The following is an 18968-nucleotide window of genomic DNA, read 5'->3' as shown; positions in this document are numbered from 1 at the left end:
GGTGGCATCGCATGACATGCTTACAGTAAACCCGACTGGCACAAAACCTAAGCTGCTGTCTGCAACGATCGCTAGATCCAAGATGGCAGTTTATAAATTGGTCTAAGCCCGTCACTGTTTCACGGCTTAGCTCTCACAGTGTTGAGACTGTGGCGGCAGCACTGGCAATGCCAAATGGGTTCACCCTCCAGTTAATCCTGCTATCAGTAGAATGAAGGCGGTGAGCTCCAGCAGTCATACAGTACGCTGCTTAACAATGGCTGAGCGCTACTCTGGGTTCTTCTAAGGACACATGGCTGCATGTGCTGCTCCCACTTAGTGAGCAAGGTTAATGTGGTGATTGTTATAGACTCGATTTAGGATTAAGCCACTCAAATTTAGAACCAATTAAACAAATTAAGAGAGATTGTGGCAAAGCATTGTTTGCAATAAGGTCTTATTGTGATTATCTTTCCTGAGTTGGAACGGTTACAAAGCTTGTTAGATGTTTGTTCCAGTGGAGTGAACAAACATTTTCATGCTGCAGTGAAGCTGGAAGCCACGCTTATTCTAGTCTGGTACTACAGTAGTGTGTATTTCAAGCCCAGAGGAAAACACACACTCGCACAATGGCACACACAGATAAAGTTTTTCCACTGGAGACCACCCAGAGTACCACTGCACTGGCATTAAAAACAACTTTAGTGACAGTGTTGAGATTTATGTGACAGGAAGAAAACTCCATCAGCCAAACAGAGTCTGCAAAGTCGTCTTCAGGCAAGAGGCCCACAAGTCCTCAAGTGACACGGGGGGGAAAAAAAGGAAGCTCGAGCTTTTGCAAAGAGTTTCAGTTATCCTAACAACACGACAACAGATTTTAGGCCAATTTCATTCATGTGGTGCAAATGCACTGTGCGATGCACACCCAGGCTGCTTTGTTGGTCAGGCAAATTACTCAGCTCTGTACACACGTCGAGATCTGCAAACCTGCCACTTCACCGAGAACTCAAACAAAGCTGACATAGTCCATTTCAAAAATCCTTGGAGCATAAATGGGGTGGAGTCACTATGTAAACACATAACAAAGGATTTGTTTTCGGAGCTGAGAGATGCATTACCTGACACATGACAGCTCATAGCCACAAATCCACAGGGATTGTGTAACCCAGGCTAATACTTGGCCAGAAGAGAGTGTGACTTCTACATGACTAATCCTTGTCAGCCCACACTGTATACAATGATCTCCTCTACTTCCTTAAAAGCAAACTTAGTACAGCCTTTCCTCGGACAGACCAGAAGCTCTGCAGACTGTGCATGTGTAGCTGCAGAGTACAGGCTGCAAACTAAGAGACAACTGATTTTATGCCATTCCACTCAAATAGAGGGAGTAAGCACAGAAACCAACCATTTCCCAAGGACTAGAAATTAGACTGTTCATGAAGTAACCAATACTTACAGTTTTTTGAGTCATTTGACATCTTATGTCCACCTCTAGCCGAGGCTCAAGGCAACAGCCCTACAAAGTCCGCATAAAAAGTACAGGACCTCCAGGGGATCATTCCAACAACTCTCTCTGAATCAACATCTCTGACATGTCCTTTCCTCCTCCACCTCACGTTGCTCCCCTCCTGGTACACAGACACGCCTCCCTGCCCGCCCCTCTACTCAAGCAGCTCAAGGAGCGACAGGAGACTCACTGAAGTGACATATGTCGCCAAAGCCTCTCACTTGGCAAAGAAGCTCTCTAAGCCTGTGACAATAACTGGGACAAAGGGTGCACTGCGGGGCTACTCAGTAAGCATTAAAGAATGGGTGGAGAGGAAGCGCAGGCATGTCTGTCCCCCTCTCCAGCTCACTCTCTCTCACCCTTTTTCCTTGATCTTTCCATCCTGCCCTCTACAAACTATGCACGCCCATTTACACCGGGCTCGCTCTCAATGATTTTAATGCAGTGTGTCTTAGCTCCATTGAAAAGAGAACGGAGTCATCTTCTCTCAGAAGGCCAGATCTTTTGTGGAAGTGTACTTTCATTCCCATGCAGTGCTCCAGGGTATTGATAGACGGAGGCATGGAAAAACATGTCTGAAACAGACTCGATGGCACTGATAAAAGGCATGACTTGGCTTTACCTTCCTGTATTTTCTCAAGGTAGTTTCTTATCTGGAGCTATGTTACGAAGGTTGCAGGTTCCCATTCAGCTATTCAAACAAATATCCCTCGTATGTAGAGCCTCTGATGTTATCTAACTGTAGTTCCCTCAGCAGGTCTTGTTTATATTCCAAGTAAAGAAAAAGCAGGGATTTGCAATATGGGCAAGACATATAAAATTGGTCTTGAGTTTGTTCCAGATTTGTTTTGCAATACTGTACCTTAGACATCATTTTTTTTTAATTCTAATGGAGACATAATGACTGAACTAAGAGGGTGAAGGATCCTCATGGTGCCTTGGAGGGTCATCCAAGCAGCAAAAAAAGCTGACATTTAGTCTCTAGTATATTAAAGTCTGAAGACTGCTAGTGTAAGCTCCTTGCTTGGCTTACACAACATTCTCTCACTTTTAGGACATCTATAACCCCAATTAAAAAGTAAAAATAAGCAATTAAAGAAAAAAAGAAAAGCTAAACTGCATTTGCACTAAAATTAGAAGTCGAAATATCTTAACAATCTATCTACAATTACATTTACATTTTTCTTTTTTGAATAAAGAAAGAAACCTCAGGAAGCTGCACTATTTATTTTTACTGTTCAGCTTTTTTACTTTTAAATCAAAGCGTTTTATTCACTTGACTACGGTTTAACCTAAAGTCGCTTTTAGCACTGAAGGGCTGGACATAATTATGCACTTCATTTAAGAGAGCTGTCATCGCTTTAAATGAACCTATTCCATGTTTAGAAGAGCACAGTTCCTGTAAACACATAAAAACTTTAAAGGCCAAGCCTCTTATAGACTTCCGAATTCAGTCATCGTTTGACATGCTATTAGGCTGAATAGGCATTCAGATTAACGTGAATAAAAAGACAATCACTATAGCACGACCACTTATCTGATCTGAGTAAATACATCCAGTATAGAGTTACCTCGTTAAAAGTGACTGCAGCAGGCACGAATTACAGCCCGATGAAAAGGAGAAAGGGGAGACTGTGTGTGTGTGTGTGTGTGTGTGTGTGTGTGTGTGTGTGTGAATACGGGTATTAACAATTTTGTGGGGACCAAAATTGGAAGTTTACTATACTTGTGGGGACCAACAGCCCTTATGAGGACCAAAATCCTGGTCCCTACAAGTTTGAAGGCATTTTTGAGACTCAAAATGTGTTTTTAGTGACAGGGTTACAATTGGGTTATGGTTAGGGTTAGGGTAAGGGTCAGGGTTAGCCATTCATTTTTCATGGTTAGGGTTAGGGTAAGGGACTAGGCAAAGCATTATGTCAATTAGATGTCCCCACAAGACATGAATATCCAACATGTGTGCATGCGCGCGTGTGTGTCTCTCAGCATGTGTGTGTCCGTGAAATAAGGCAGGTTGCCCGCCGATTGCTTAAAAATTCTCCTGAGAATTTTATGTTATGTGGCATTGACCTAATATATTGTCCACTGTATTTTAGTCTTTCAGCTATATGCTAACTAAACCCCATCAAATTCTTGTGAATGGGACAGACAGCCGCACCTTCCCAGCTTTAAGTCTCACATACTGCCTTGCTCCTACTAAACTAGACAGGACCAAATATTTGCTGTTAAACTGTGCTAACTGACAAAAAGAAAAAAATGATATACTCCAGATTCACAGTATCATTATTCTAATTATAGCCCACTCCATAAATGACTCAGCTTAGCAAAGCTCCTACACAAATAAATAAAGAGCGTTCCAGGAGAATGGACAAAAAAGTGTTTTCAGAGTCTCTGCTCATGACCAGCTTCACTGTGTTTGTTAACCCTTGTATGGTGTTCGTATTTTTGTTACTCAGCCAGTGTTCATGGGTCTGGTGGACCCGCTAGAGTTTTGGCTTTCCAATTAACACTATCAAACAATTTTATGTTAAATTACTCAACAGATGTTTACTTTATCCCAATTACGAGCCATGTGAACAGCAAACATGGTTAATTTTTTCCTTTTACCTTTGTTCGATCACATTTATGAATTAATGTGCTTCTCGTTTTTTGTCAATACAATGTTATAAAAAAAATAAAATCAGTTCTAATCAAGTGTACATATCCTTATACCATATTTTGCAGGTTTTGATGGTATATACTGCCTAAAGGGGCAACGGCCTCTAAATGGCATGGGTCTCACAGACCCGAACACCATACAAGGGTTAAATCAGCGTACAGCTTTTAAAACAAACGAGAGAAACACGTCATTTGCAAATTCCACCCTTTCATGTTTTAAGGAGACTCTCGGTTCCCTGCAGCGTAGCCCTTCCCAGTACCTTTGTCATAATGCATGTCCTCCCTAACCTTCTTGGTACTTTCTGATAATTACAAGGCTTTTTGCTACAGACTTCGTGGTAATTGCAAAATATCTTCCAAACAAACTTGCCTTCAAAAAAGCTTGACATACAATAATGGAGCAGGGCGCGTAGTACGAGATGACTAGGTTAAATCAACAGTACATGTCTGTGACGTGCATACAATGAGTATCATCGAAGAGAGGCACACCTATGCTTTAAGTCGCAACGGCAGCTAAGATTGTAACTCATTCTTTCACATTCTTACATGTTGAGTTACAATTGCAAAGATTTCAGCGTGTCAGCTGACAAAAGCACACAGGAAAGAATGACTAGTTTTGCTGTCAGCATTGAAATGGCAGCTATCGGGTTTCTGACAAACATCTGCTGGCAAACAACTTCTTCAGATAACAATATAATCATGAAGAATATTTGTTTGTAAATCAGAACTACTATGTTACCTATGATAGTACCTATGATTTCATAGTAAATAATAGTTATTTGGTTAGATGAACTATTATAACTAATCCAAGCTGCTGTTCGATTCAGATTGTTTAGAGTTTGATCTACAAAATTGGAGAAAAAAAAAACTAACACCCAGACAAAATAGGTGTAAGCAATGTTTTTTCTTTTTCTTTTTTCTACGTGGATGTGATATTTTAACTGTCCACAATTATGATAGATCCTGAGATCTCTTTAGATAATGACTGGTTTCTTTCTGTGATTTCTTTATCTACACTTTCTTACCAATCTTGCTGATGGGTAAGTATCGGTAGGCCACTCATTCCGACTGTAATATTATTAAAAAACAAAAAAATGTATTCAAAAATACAGAGCCATCTTAAAAACTACCTGTACTCACCAGTAAACCAGTAAACTCAAAGTGGCTGTAATACAGTATTAGCATTAGTGATATGTAACGTGGCCATAACTGACCCATTTCCCCTGTCAACAACAACAACGTGCCTGCTCTTACCTCCACATTCAAAGCGTTGATCTGTCGTAACTTGTTGGTTCCATCGTTTCACTTTGAGTCCCTCAAGCAATTAAACAAGCCGGTAATCATCTATGCCCGGAATTCACACAAACAGCTCCCTGACATACATCAAACATTTCCACATCAAACCTGTGCTGCCGGTGTTATGTAAAGAGGCCGGAGCTCTCCACTTTACACTCTATACAGGCATAACAGGTTTAAAACCACAGATGTGCAGCAGCTCACATTTCGAAACTAGAAAAAGCTACAAAAAAAACATTGTAATGCATACAAAGGCACGTGGCAAGTTACACATAAAAATGCTCGTTGTGCTATAATTCACTGTCTATACAGGACCTGTAAACACACTTGTCTTTGTGCTCGTATCCTGAAATTCATCTCCTCCGCAGATTTCTTATGAAATTTCAAATACCACACAGATTTTCAGTCATTAACACATGCTCATTCAGTTTAGCACCACAACAGAGGTTTCCTTGCGTCACTGCCTAGTGTGAATGTAACTTGCAAAGCACATGTGCTTTGCGCAGGCCTGATGAGTGTGTGTTGCTCATGAAAGTGCTGCCAAGCTCACTCAGTTGTGCTTTAAGTGCTTCCCGCTGTGGAACACAGTGATTTGTGGAGTGACATGTGAAGAGCTGCCTCAATAAACAGGAGCTAGCCTGGCACGCAAATGGCGCGCATTCCACGCACGCTATGAGGATTATAAATTCCTAATACTCAACCCACAGTCTTTAAGTTTCACTATGCGCAGGATAGTTTATTTGCAGATCTTTCATCTGAAAAGAAATGATGTATTTTCTTTAAAAAACTGCTAGAAAAACTGAATTTCCATTCATAGAAAAAGTCAAAGTCCTCTGAGTGAGACAGCCTATAAAAGAACATGAATCACTATTGAAATATGTCCCTTGCAGTTGTAGGGTGACAAAGGGTGGCATTCAGAAGCTTAATCAGTTTTCCATAGCTAGCAGCAAAGAGAAAGACAGTTTGGAGACAAGCTGTCACACTCAACTTCCTCCCTTCAGACAGTGAGGCCACAAGAAGACCTCATCAAACCTGCCTTCATCTCAAAACATTGTTCATCACCGTTGCAGAGAGGCAGATAAAGGAGCAGTGCTGTGCTCTGTTGTCTGAACTAAGCCGGTAATTAGTTTATGGGATAATCTCGAAGGCCTAAAGTGGTATTTAGCTGGGTTAGTAAAGTCTTGTAAGAGTTTTTGCTTCAAAACAGTCATCTGTGCAGCAGCTGTCCTTCGTTAGTTTGCTTAACAAACTTGCAAAAGTTGTCAATTAAAGCACGCTGTTTACATTCTGGGGCGATCGTGGCTCAAGAGTTCGGAGTTCGCCTTGTAATCGGAAAGTTGCCGGTTCGAGCCCCAGCTTGGACAGTCTTGGTCGTTGTGTCCTTGGGCAAGACGCTTCACCCGTTGCCTACTGGTGGTGGTCAGAGGGCCCGGTGGCGCCAGTGTCCGGCAGCCTCGCCTCTGTCAGTGCGCCCCAGGGTGGCTGTGGCTACAATGTAGCTTGCCATCACCAGTGTGTGAATGGGTGGATGACTGGATATGTAAAGCGCTTTGGGGTCCTTAGGGACTAGTAAAGCGCTATATAAATACAGGCCATTTACCATTCTGACCAACTTTTGACATTATATGTTTCTATATTACAACAGAATTACTGTTATTGAAGACATTAGAAGGAAATTATTTAATATGCACCTATTGTCTTCTGTTTGTAATGCACTAAAAATTATCAACTCAGTTTTAAGATAAGATAAGATAAGATAAGATAACCTTTATTAGTCCCACACGTGGGAAATTTGTTTTGTCACAGCAGGAAGTGGACAGTGCAAAAGTTATGAAGCAAAAATTAAAATAAAATAAGAATAAATACAGTACACAACTGTACAGAATAGAATAAAATAAAATACTATATACAGTAAAATAGAATGAAATATACAATAGGATAAAAATAGAATACAAATGCTGTATACAACTGAGTAAAAATACAATGATGCCAGAAAAGATTATTGCACTTAGTGTTATTGCACATGTGTGGATGTGTGTGTTTGATCAGTTTAAGTCTTTGTTGTGGAGTCTGACAGCAGTGGGGAGGAAAGACCTGCGAAATCTCTCCGTCCCACACCGTGGGTGCCGCAGCCTGCCACTGAAGGAGCTGCTCAGTGCTGTCACAGTCTCCTGCATGGGGTGGGAGATGTTGTCCAACAGGGATGACAGCTTAGCCACCATTCTCCTGTCACTCACCACCTCCACTGGGTCCAGAGGGCATCCTAGAACAGAGCTGGCCCTTCTGATCAGCCTGTTTAGTCTCTTCCTGTCCTTTTAGGTGTAAGTGTGGCATTTTTTAGCTATTGGGAGAACACATAATTCACATTTTCAGCAAATTTCATTTCATTTAAAGCAATGTTTCCAGTGACCCATAATCACATTGCTATCACTGTTTGTGAAAGAAAGTAACAAATGAGAATGTGGTTTTCAGTCATAATCAATTGTTTTTGAAATGCCAGAGAATGTGTGTATTCAATCCGTAGTTTTGTCATAGTGCATCGAGTATTTTGTGATGGATCCAGATGGATCCACTGTTTGTAAGTGTAAAAGGAAATCAGTTCCAAAAAGCTCAAACAGACAAAGTAATAAATCCTCACAGAAGAATGGAACTTGCCTCATCTTGTAGGATGAACACATAATTGTGGACACTCTCACTCTACTCAACATCACCTCTCACCCCGCCTTTTAAAAACTCAAAACACAGTTTCTGGCTGTTAAAACAGCACTCTTTGTATCATTTTAAAAAACATAAATGATTCAATCTCGCTTCCAACAAATTCAGCCCGCAGCCTCCTCAGTTAAGAAACGCATTCACAGACACAGTTCAGGTCAGTTTCATATGTGTGTGAGAATAAGAAGTGACATGAGTAACCAGCACAGATCGTGGATTATATCTATAACAGCCAAAAAATAAACAAATACCACAAGCAAAGGTAATTTATTATGTATCAACTAATTTAAAAAAGAATTCACTTGTGAGAAACTCATCAGAAATAAATTAGTTGTCTGCCTATTGTTGATGAGCTGGAAATAAATGAGTTTCAAAGCATCTGCTGCAACATGTCAAGAGAATAAGGCTCATGAGTCACTTCAAAATTTTCCCTCAAAGCTATACCGCAGAAATCTGCTGATCCCAGTAACTCAGTTAGATAACTACAAAGCTATTTAGAAACTGACTGAAAAAGATGCTATCATCGTCTACTTCATGTGGTGATCGCTTTCAGTCAAATGCAATCTGATTTTGAAAATCAAGGTTTGTACGTGTCCAAGTAAAATGCTGGGTAAAATGTAAATAATGTAAATTTGGTGACTGTTGAGGGCAGCTGAGTCTCAATGCACTGTCACGTTTAGGAAACCAGTTTGAGGTAATCTGAGCTTTGTAACATGGTCAGCTATCCTGCTGGAAGCGGCCATCATTGGACTGATACACTGTGATCATAAAGGGATGGTTATGGACTACAACAACTCAGGTACACTGTGGCGTTTAAATGATGCTCATTTAGTACTAAGGGGTCTAAAGTGAGCCAAGACACTTTCCCCCAAACCACTGCACAACCAGCATCAGCTTGAAGCATTAATACAAGGCAGGATGGATCCATGCTTTCATGTTGTTTATGTCAAACTCTGACCCCATCAAAATGCAAAGGTCTGTTAATTTTTGGGTGAGCCTGCGTGATTTGCAGCTTCAGTTCTTAGCTGAGGGTACGCAGTGTGATCGTCTGCTGTCATAGTCCATTTGTGTTTGGAGATGCTCTTCTGCATAGCTTGGTTGTTATTTGAGTTACTGTTCCCTTGAAGGGAACGTTTCTCTTTTGGGCCCTCCTCTGTAAACTCTAGGATAAATAATTATATGGGAAAATCACCTTAGATCAGCCCATTGGGTACAAACATCCATGTGACATACATGGTTGTAATGTAGCTCAGGAGGTAGAGCAGGTCACCTACTGATCAGACGGTTAGTGGTTCGATCTCTGGCTCAAGTTGCTCTCCGTTGCAGCCATCGGAGCATGAGTGTTTGTGAATGGTAGTTAGTAAGCACTTAAAAAGCCGAGAAGACAGTGCTTGTGTGAATGGGTGAATGTGGCATGTTGTATAGAGTGCTTTGAGTACTCTGGAAAAGTAGAAAAGCACTATATGTGAATCAGTCCATTTACCATTTACATATAAAGTTACTTAAATTACCTTTGTTCCCCTTTCTGATGCTCAGTTTGAAGAACAGCAGATTATCTTGACGATGTCTACATGGCTTAATGCATAGAGTTGCTGTCATATGATTGAGTGATTCGATATTTGTGTTAATAAGCAGCTGAACAGGTGTACCTAATAATGTGACTGGTTAGTGTATATCATCAATTAAATGACGAGAAGTCTCTCATCCTGCAGATGAACTTCTACTCTATGGACTTGGACCGCACTTGGCAATCCATGGGTTTCTCTGCAGCTTGGTGAGTACAGCACAGCAGCACATGCAGTTATCTGCTGAGGTATGAAGATCATCACTAAATGTTGGCTGTCATTTGCATACAGCAATTTCCTGGAAAATGTTACATATCTCAACTATGACATATAGAAATTCTTGGCACTGTCCACATCGCTGGCAGCATAAAAGGCAAGTGGGGAATTTCAAGAATTGTTTTAGAAAAGGCGACAATGAATTCTTCATCATTTCAATCTGGTTTTCCTCTGATTTGTTCCATATATGCCATGGCTCAGAGCCAGGTGCACTTGAGAAGATCGTTTGCCTTGGTAGGTTTAAATTACTGTTGGGCCAACTACCATAGGAGCTGTACCTTGCATCTCCCTGTCTGAGCAAAAGCATCACTGTTGTCTAACACAGGCTCATGACAGGGGTACCCCTGTGAAAGTGTCAGGGCCTTGCTTCATTAGCATTTTTGGAACACCATGAATGAAAGTGTTTGTTCTGGTTTGTGCGTCCAATTGAAAGGGTCCATTAAAGAGTGTTTTAGGGGCTCTTCTGTGTTAGGTCGGAAGTTTGGGAGCTGGTGTGTAGAGGAAAGCGCCAGAAGATTGACGAAAAAGGACAGACAGACACGACGGTACCCTTACCCTCCACCCACATCAGTCTATATGAAGATGACGCACCGCTTTACGTCTTTCAGGCCGTGAACAGGTGCGCCGCGTAACATGCGACAACAGCAATCAGAATAGTAGATGTTTCAACAAAGACAAGTTGGCAAGCTGTGATTAAAACCAGGGCGGCTGGTCCCACATTCAGAGCCAAGTATCAAGTGAAGTCTCATAACTGCACCTCAGAGATTGCAACATCCCCCCAAGCAACTCGCAATTAGCAAATACCTCCAATTCTCACACAAGGTTACTACTAGAACTAAGGAAGCACTTTGGTAGCTTAGCAGTGAAAAATGAGACTTCAAGGTAGCACACAAATATTGCCATGAATAAAGAAGTATGACAGTTTTAATAGTTTTTTAAGTGGTTACAAGTGCACATTTTAAAACACATGGTGCTGCTACAATTACAGTTAGATGGAGCCCATGGATGCTAGTCATATGGATACTAGTGCTGTTTATTCAGTTTTGGCAATAGCTCATGATGAAAAAGTCAAAAAGCGAAAACAGTCAATAACTGTGGAGGATACATAACCACCATTTTCATACAATTAAACAGGTCTAAAAGAAATGTATTGCTATAAATGTCATTTTTTAATGTAGCAAATGTGAGCCACAGTCGTTTTGCACTGAAGTTTTCAGGGATTTCTCCACCATAAATAAATAAATTATGTCCCCCAAAGACAATTTTTATCTGAATAGAAATATTAAGCCATCTTATCTTCATGGGAAAGTTGCATCTCTGGAAAGAAGGAAAATAGCAGTTGATTTGCCGGAGCCTCTACATGGCCTGATGGTGATGCATATGCATATTAATACCTGCCGGAAAGGTAGCGCTGGGTACTACCAGTGTAGTGCCAGATTGCTGTGAGCAAGGTTTTGACCCTGACAAAGAATGAAAGTTAGAGAGTACGAGAGAGACAAAAACAGAAAGAAAGCAAGGGGGGAGGCTGTGTTGTTGAGTTTTTGGGGGTGATATCTATGGCACAGGAGAGAGAAATCCATGGGAATTCTGCTCATTAGCATTTGAATCGAATTCCAGCAGGCGGAAAAGACAGACACTGAGTTCAGGACTGTTGTTAGTGAAATTATTGCACTGGATGTTATGGTCAAAGCTAATCTTTGCAACAAATGGAGAGCTAAATATTTCAGAGACCTGGGAAAGATCATGATTATTGCAAAAAATATTATCATTGCATACTGTAGGAATCAGTGTTTCATGGTATTACTGTTGTAATGTGCACAGAGCAGTTAAACTCTGAAAGCATCACTGCTTTTGAATGTTATGGTTACAGAAGCCCCTGAGTTTAATTTTAATGTATGGTAATAAAATTAATTAGCAGTAATGACATTAGGAGTTGATCACGACCTCTATTTTTGCTCTTCAGTTTGATCATTTACTAAGGTTGCAGTGTTTACTGTAATCATTAGTTTTTAGGCGCCAGACTTGAGGCTACCTCATGCCTCTATTTCATTTTTTTTTTCCTGATAGCTGTAAAGATGCTTTAATTACCTTTAATTACCTTACCTTAGATTTGAAAATGTTTAAATGGTTGTAGATTTGTAGATTTCCCACTGTAAATAAAACGGGCCTCATGCTGACCAGCTACAACTATATGATTATAATCAAATGATAATTATTTTAACACATAAATAAGGAATAGTAATCAAATGATATAGAGTTACTACTAATTGGGGGGAAACCTGATAAAACAGTGGCTTTTATTTACACACAATCTTTAATATAGAGCATTGCAAATATTCCTTTCACAAAAGTCCATCCTTTTTGTGAAAATCAAGGAATACTGCCAACTAAATGAGCCATGTGAGCAGAGAAGAATGAAGTCTAAAAGAATTGCTTTCAGCCTTCTTGTTGTGTAGTGTGAACTTGTCCTGGCTCATGTAAATCAATCTCAAAGCAGGAGAACATGTAAGAACACGGAAGGTATGTGTCATAGGCAAATTTTCTTGACTCCTGTCCAACAAAAGCTCTCTACATTTTCACATTTTTGACCCAAGTGCAATCTCAGACTTTGTTTTGGTTTTGTGATATGCCATAACTTTGCTGAAGTCTATCTAAAGGTGCACATCTCTCTCCAGGTTCCAGGAAAACAACAAAACTCCACGATATATTGGCTGGAGGCGGCCACACATAGAGAGGATGTTTACTTCATAGCCGGGGGACGGGAACACGCTGTCCCAGTCAACAGGGCGATGTGCTGTAGATGGTGCATCTTATTTCTGTATGCGTGTCTAAAAGTATGTTTTTGTCCTGGAAAAGGGGTTTAACAGTGAGGGCACTGTTCAAAAGCAAGAGTCCAACAGAATGCTGTGAAGAGCATTTCAAGTGCCAACACACCATGCTCCCCACTCACTAGAAGGAATTCATCCTATTGTCAATTGAACTTGTCGAAAAACTCTTGAAGGTGCGGCATGGGGGGTTAAAGTAGGCTGAGCACAGCCTTCGTGACCGCCCTCAAAGCCAGATCATCCCACCCTTCTCGTGTAGAAGTATCAGTTGTTCCAATTTAGACGGGGTCCAAAGTTATTTGTGCCCCCTGTGTGAGGCGTTGATTTCACCCAACATTTGTCGGCTGGAGCAGTCATGACCTTTGCTCCCGGTAGTTAGGAACTGCCAGAGCTGAGAGGCAGAAAGCCAAACAACCATGGTAACAGAAATACTGGTATCTATGTCGGGAAGATTTACTGGGAATTTGTCAGGGATTTCCAGAGAATAAAAGCTTTATCCCATGATGAGTGAAAGTTTGATGCTTGCAAAAGCTTTCACCAATTGTTTAAATAGATGGCAAGATAGACAATCTGAAGACACAATCAGTTTCTCACGCTGCAGTGCCCCCGCTATTTTAAACCACTGTGTTGATGAGCAGTGACTCCCTGTGTCAGTGCCTGCTGTAAATATTTTACAAGCATTCCAAAGGTGGACTGGCTGTCCTTGGAGCAAAGCAATAAATTCCCCCACCAAATACACACAGAGCTGTAGTGCGTCTTCAGTGGTCATCTTCTAATTAACGCGGACCAACGAAGCAGAACTAAATTATCGACCAAGTTTAAAGGCAACGTCTGCCTTTGGAAATTGTGACACAAAAACTAATACTTGGAGCAAAAAGAGCCACCTTAAAGCCACCTGCTGTTTTTTTGTCAAACTTTAAAAACTCTTTCAGAGGTTTTCTTTCATTTTCTTTCGTCGATTTGTTTTGTATCAAAGGCTGTACACAGATCGCGTATGGCGCCGTGGTACTCGATAGTGAATCAAATGCAAGAAAAATATACAAATACAGTTTGCACAAAGTATTAGTTAAACCTGCCAAGATCAATCAAGACACTATTCTCACAGCTGTTATCTTCATTCTCTATTCTAAAGAACAGGTTCAGAAGCACACAGACACACGCACGCTCCTCTTAATTTATTCATATATGAAGTATTCTCAGATTACCAGTTAATCCACACAAACGTGTTCTCTGAGTCTACTAATATGCAAAAGATGTGATCGCTGTGCTTCTCTAGGATAGTAAACATCCCTGTTTCTTTCACATTCCTTTTTGCTGCAGGCAGACGTATCCTGCAGCCTTTGCCGTCTACTTTAAAGCAGTAACTTTAATTTGTTCCCCTCAAACAGATGAATCGTTTGAAGCCTTCTGTGAATTATCTGTAACTTAACTTATGCGGCAAAGAATTTATTAGTTTACAATTTACTGTCGCTGCATAGCTGTGCACACGAAATCATTTAACATCTTCTGCCCATTAAGTCACAAAGACCATTATGATAAACAGCTAATCGCAGATCTGAAAATTTTATTTGACTTTGTTCTTTCACTTTCTCACAATGGCAATCTCCAACCGCCTCATCAGCAGCTTCAAAATAGAAATCAATTTCTGTTGAAAACAAGAAACGCGCACATTAAACTGCCTGAAATGTCTCTGGAAGCGACAGAAAAGCAAAGCCATTTGCAATCAGGTCTGTTCTACCATTAAATTTGATTATTGGGTTATGTTATAGTCATTCAAGCAGTGGCCTCATGTTGATACCATAATTTTGTTGACTATAAGTGACTGGCATGGAGTTTTACTCTTCCCCATGCATCACTGATTAAGTGGCTGAGAAATTCACCCCCTGCCTGGTAAGGCTCTTACATTAAACTATCTTCTTCTAATGGATAACCATGAGCTGCTCAAATGCTGACGGCAGCTAAATATACTCTGTTCTGTCACAACACATTTGGCAAGATATTAAATCCACGCGATGTATAAAGCAACAGCTGACTGTTGAAAACATATGCCATGTACAACAGGATATTAGAGTGTAACATTAAGTCAATAAAATGTGTATGTTACAGAGTTATGGAGGTGTCTCTGTCAAGTTTCAGCCTCTGAAAAGAAGGACGTGATTTACTAATGCAGCAGGCTCCAATTATACAATTACGTAGTTGCCAAAAGCAATTATCTCGTCTTAGCTGAGATAGGTGGAGACAACATGCCTAGCATGTTACAACACGTGCTGAACATACCGGTACCGGGGTAACAATGTGTACAACCTCTGAAAAGCAGGAGCAGGAGGTGATTTCCTGGCACCCCGTTTCATTTATGGTGTCTCATTGGTGCCACTGTGGAGCTCCCGTGTTTGCTTTTGAAAGTTTTGATTTTTATTTCACAGTGTCAAAGTGTTATGACATTTCCTGCATGAATCCACCATCAGTTTGCATTCAGTCACTTGCTTCACAATAAGTGCACTCAGAAAAACCACTCACCATCTGACATTTCAAATTTACCATCCTTTCTGTGCCTGTAATAAACCAGAAAATGCTGGTGAGTCATGAATGTGGAAGGTTCAATTCATGTTGTTCTGGAAGCATTTATTTAAAACAACCTGGATGAGAAAAAAACTTTTCACTAAACTGGGAAGAGCCCAAATAACTGAGTGTTTGTGTGCACTGTTTGAGCCAACAATAGAAAATTGAACAACTGACTAGTTTGATAAGCGTACTGTTTCCCATCATTTCTTCACCAAAATTCTTCTTGCAGCCTAAGAAGAAAGTATGTTTGTATATGTCATAAATTATCCTAAACTGAGCTTTTTGAGTTTTTACTGCATAAAAAATGTCAAATCCAAGCTTCAGTTTGGATTCAGGGAAACTGCTATGGGTGTTTTGAAAAGTTTTATGTTTTCAAATGTGAGGAAATCAAATGTCTGGTTTTGTTTGACCAGTAAAAAATTTTTCCATATAAATTAAACAAAGAAATTTCAATTACAAATGTTGATAACTTGGTATGGAAATGATCACTACTGCTTACCCTACTGTTGAAGGTTAAAAATCTGTAGCTGGACTTGAGGATGTAGACCAGCATGTAAAATGAACACCGGAGGCTGAATTCTGTCATTAGTCATAAGGTCATAAGTCATGGGTGATTTCTACATCTTGGAAAATGTTGTCCTATCTGTGCCGATCATCAAAATTAAAGATGGTCTTCATTAAAAAAGAGAGATATTATGTAGTAGTTGCTACTGTACGCATAAATGTGTCTCCTTATGATTGATTGCAGGCCAAACCCCTCAGACAGACCAAACAACATTGTTGTCCCATAAAAGCATCCGTGTGTGCGTGTGCGTGTGTGTGCGTGTGTGCGTGTGCATGTGTGTGCATGTGTGTGCGTGTGTCTCACATATCCAAACAGAAACAGTAAAGACATCTGCAAAGAGCATCTGTATGCACATATTCACAGTGTGTGTTTCCATCGGCTGAGACTACAGGACCCTTGACACGCGAGAAAAAGCTGAAAAAGCTGACAACAATCGCAACACAGGATGTTTTTTTAAAATTAAAAGCTGACCCTGTTCTCGTGCCGCAGCCTGTTCTACTGTAAATTACTTTATTGAAAGCTTTGTACAAACATCACCACGGGGAGTGAGGACCGCAGGATTCCCCAATTACCACATTTCAGTCATGTTGGGTCACGCAAAGAAAGAGATGCGACCCATTTCACCATGACAAAGCTGCAGAGTCCTGAATAGGCCAGCTTCACAGGACTAAGCCTGGCTAATGCTCTGGGCGACTCACCCACTAACCCACCACTGCTCCTCACCCTCTGAGAGGCGTAGTAACCGAGTAACAGAGAGTGAAACACACTATTAGGGCTGCGCCATACTACAAATTTTAGCACGGATCTGATAGCATATAAATACAAAGGCCAACACTGATACAGATATCAATATTTTTAACCTATAAAGGCAGCTTATTTAAGGGAGAGCAATGTGCCGTGATTTATAGGATGAATCATCATCAATTTGCACATTTTAAACATTTTAATGACAACTAAATGGCTTAATTTCCACAATAAATAGATAAATAATCCAACAGAGCACACCTTTCAGTATTTCATGTATTTCGAACCTTTTTTTTAATTTTTTTTTTTCCTTTTTTGGGGAGCTGGAATGTAAATGTATCTGTCTCTAAAGCGCTTTAAGTGTGACAGGTGACACAAAAAGGTTTGTGCATGTATATAGTAAAGGATAGAAACAAACATTCGGCCCTCTCATGATAGTATCGATCCGATACCAATACCAATGTTGGATCATTTGCCCTCCTTTACTGACTATGAACAGTTTGCATGTAAACCTTCCTCCATTTGGAAGAGATGTAAGGAAAGTGAGCAGGTGACTTTAACATTAAAGTAAGAAGGTAAGAGTCTAATGAGAACCTTTGCAGGCATTTGTGGCTCTCTTCTATCTTCACTACATGATTTGGCACTTGAGCTCCATTATCATGCTGAGGTACAGGTGCAGGTTTTTAAAAGTCTTCTTCTGTATATAAACACTGATAAATAACCCATCCACTCTTCTCACATTATACCCCTCTATTACAAAGCTGAATGCCTCTTTCTTCCGTAAGTCAGACTAAAATAACATAAAGCAGTCACATTTTTTGTTCTACAACTCACCCATACGAAGAAGAGCAGCTGGAGTGATGAATCAGTCTATCAGGGATTCGCCCTCAGCTTTCACGGTAGGCGCTTCTGTTATTTAACATTTTAAGTGGATGACAACTTTTTAGTCCACGCTATGATTAAGCGCTGACGGTATGACAAACATCTCCCTCTGGAAGATTTTACGTCAAGTTAGCTGCATGCGCACTTTTTTTTCCCTCCACCTCATCCTCCGCTTGTGAGAAACTTTTTTTTTTTTTTGAATGACAGCCAAAAAGTGCGGAGTCAACAACTGCAACAAGTCTCCACAAGATCTTTTTTCTATTTTGGAAGCTTCAGAGGTCAGAGGACAAGCAGCGAGTCTGTGTGTGTGTGTGTGTGCGTGTGTGTGTGTGTGCACTGAGTCTGTCATATATTGGCACCTGGGCTTGGAGTTAAATATGCACGTATAGAAAACCTTGGGAAATATTTCTGTCCGCATGTGCGTGCGCGTGAGTCTGTGGCATGTCAATCAATCCAGGCAAAAAGCCCGAGCCCGCGGGTTCGTCACTCCCACGCATACTGTACATGCACACACACGGGGCGCCCATTTCTAATATTCAAAACAGTTGAGCCTCTTTATTGGTGAATTCAAAGCACAATTACTGCTCATTCATGCACGTAATTGCCCTTTCCCGATATATAAAGAGGGTGAATGGCTGCTGAGTGGACCTTACTTTCCCCATCAACACATATCAACCATTTTACCTGTTTGAATTTGAAGTCGATACCGCTAGAGAATACAGTTGCCTATAGTCCTGCTTTTTTTTATGTCCACAGAGTGGATGTAGGTTAAAAAGTTTGTACAGTATTAGTCCACACCCACGTGCAACTGATATCAGCTTAATAAGTGAATAATAAGGGTTACAAATGCAAATAAAGATGGGCTGTGTGTTTCAACTGTCAGTTGACACACACTGTCCTGAAGTTATTTTTCATGAGCATGAACAAGAACGTGAAGTGCAGATATGCAATGAAATAGCAAAACCATACTGTTCACCCTCAATAAACACGAAGCAGTAATTTTGAGTTAAATCCAAATTAAATGTATAAAATCAATGTTTGTTTGTTTTTAAGTCATATAATAAAATCATTAAGGAAAATGTGCTTGGTATAAACTGAATGTCAAGTAAATTTCATCTGACCAGGATCCATTAGATGCAATATTTAGACTGTACCCATGTGACAAAATGACATATAAAATTTACATGCAATTAAATTTGTCAAATTCAGCATTGGACAGATTTTTTTATTTTATTTTTGGAATATTCTTTGACATAAACATTAGTGGACAAAGGCTATTATAAGTACTAAACTGCAGGCTGTGTTCAGATGTTTTTGTTTGTTTAATTTAAAGTTTCCTCAAATTATTTAACTTTCAGAATCTGAACATTTTGATCTATCAGTTACTTTGATTTAGA

At 40.3% G+C, this 18968-nt stretch overlaps 1 protein-coding gene and 1 long non-coding RNA gene across 6 annotated transcripts in view; one reads left to right on the top strand and one right to left on the bottom strand.

The window, feature by feature from the left end:
• The window catches only part of LOC120435348, a 91393-nt gene extending 81476 nt beyond the window's left edge, over positions 1-9917 (top strand). Inside the window, exon 3 of the long non-coding RNA XR_005609668.1 lies at positions 9865-9917. This is a non-coding gene — a long non-coding RNA (uncharacterized LOC120435348). The remainder of the gene's footprint in view (positions 1-9864) is intronic.
• Positions 1-17820, bottom strand: part of LOC116309745 (neural cell adhesion molecule L1-like protein) — a 51954-nt gene extending 34134 nt beyond the window's left edge. The window contains exon 1 of one of the 5 annotated variants that reach the window (XM_031726430.2): positions 17524-17820. The gene's annotated coding sequence lies outside the window, so the exon portion shown is untranslated. Of the gene's footprint in view, positions 1-1435; positions 1661-17523 lie in introns of those variants that run through there. The other 4 variants (XM_039604766.1, XM_039604768.1, XM_031726431.2 and 1 more) reach the window with 4 other exon arrangements.
• Positions 17821-18968: the final 1148 nt, after the last annotated feature.

This window comes from Oreochromis aureus, linkage group 20 (assembly GCF_013358895.1).
Source record: "Oreochromis aureus strain Israel breed Guangdong linkage group 20, ZZ_aureus, whole genome shotgun sequence".
Lineage (NCBI taxonomy): Eukaryota > Metazoa > Chordata > Actinopteri > Cichliformes > Cichlidae > Oreochromis > Oreochromis aureus.
The sequence above is the reverse complement of the archived record's forward strand: the minus strand, read 5'-3'. Positions and strand labels throughout refer to the sequence as shown.